This window comes from Syngnathus typhle, unplaced genomic scaffold (genome assembly GCF_033458585.1).
Source record: "Syngnathus typhle isolate RoL2023-S1 ecotype Sweden unplaced genomic scaffold, RoL_Styp_1.0 HiC_scaffold_405, whole genome shotgun sequence".
NCBI classification, from domain to species: Eukaryota; Metazoa; Chordata; class Actinopteri; order Syngnathiformes; family Syngnathidae; genus Syngnathus; species Syngnathus typhle.
Genome location: NW_026872308.1, coordinates 17501 through 18183, shown reverse-complemented (window position 1 = coordinate 18183; position 683 = coordinate 17501).

The following is a 683-nucleotide window of genomic DNA, read 5'->3' as shown; positions in this document are numbered from 1 at the left end:
GGTGGCGGTCGCCTTGTGGCGGTCGCCTTGTGGCGGTCGGGGGGTGGCGGTCGGGGCTGGCGCTTGGGGCCAGTGGCGGTCGCCTTGTGGCGGTCGCCTTGTGGCGGTCGCCTTGTGGCGGTCGCCTTGTGGCGGTCGCCTTGTGGCGGTCGCCTTGTGGCGGTCGGGGGGTGGCGGTCGGGGCTGGCGCTTGGGGCCAGTGGCGGTCGCCTTGTGGCGGTCGCCTTGTGGCGGTCGCCTTGTGGCGGTCGCCTTGTGGCGGTCGCCTTGTGGCGGTCGGGGGGTGGCGGTCGGGGCTGGCGCTTGGGGCTGGCGTCCGCCAATAGTGGTTTAATTTCGGGAGGAAGATTGATTTTCGTCCCAAGCCCGCCGCTGGAGAAAATTTTAGGTACCAGGAGTGGATTTTTTTTGTCCACTCAGGAGGGGGACGTTGGCTGGTTTGGTGTCCGGGGGAAAGTGCTCTTTTCTCGGCCAGGAGAAAGATTAGACTCCCAGCCCGCCGCTGGAGAAAATTCTAGGTACCAGGAGTGGATTTTTTTTGTCCACTCAGGAGGGGGACGTGCTTTGTTGTCCGGGGGAAAGTGCTCTTTTCTCGGCCAGGAGAAAGATTAGACTCCCAGCCCGCCGCTGGAGAAAATCTTAGGTACCAGGAGTGGATTTTTTTTGTCCACTCAGGAGGGGGA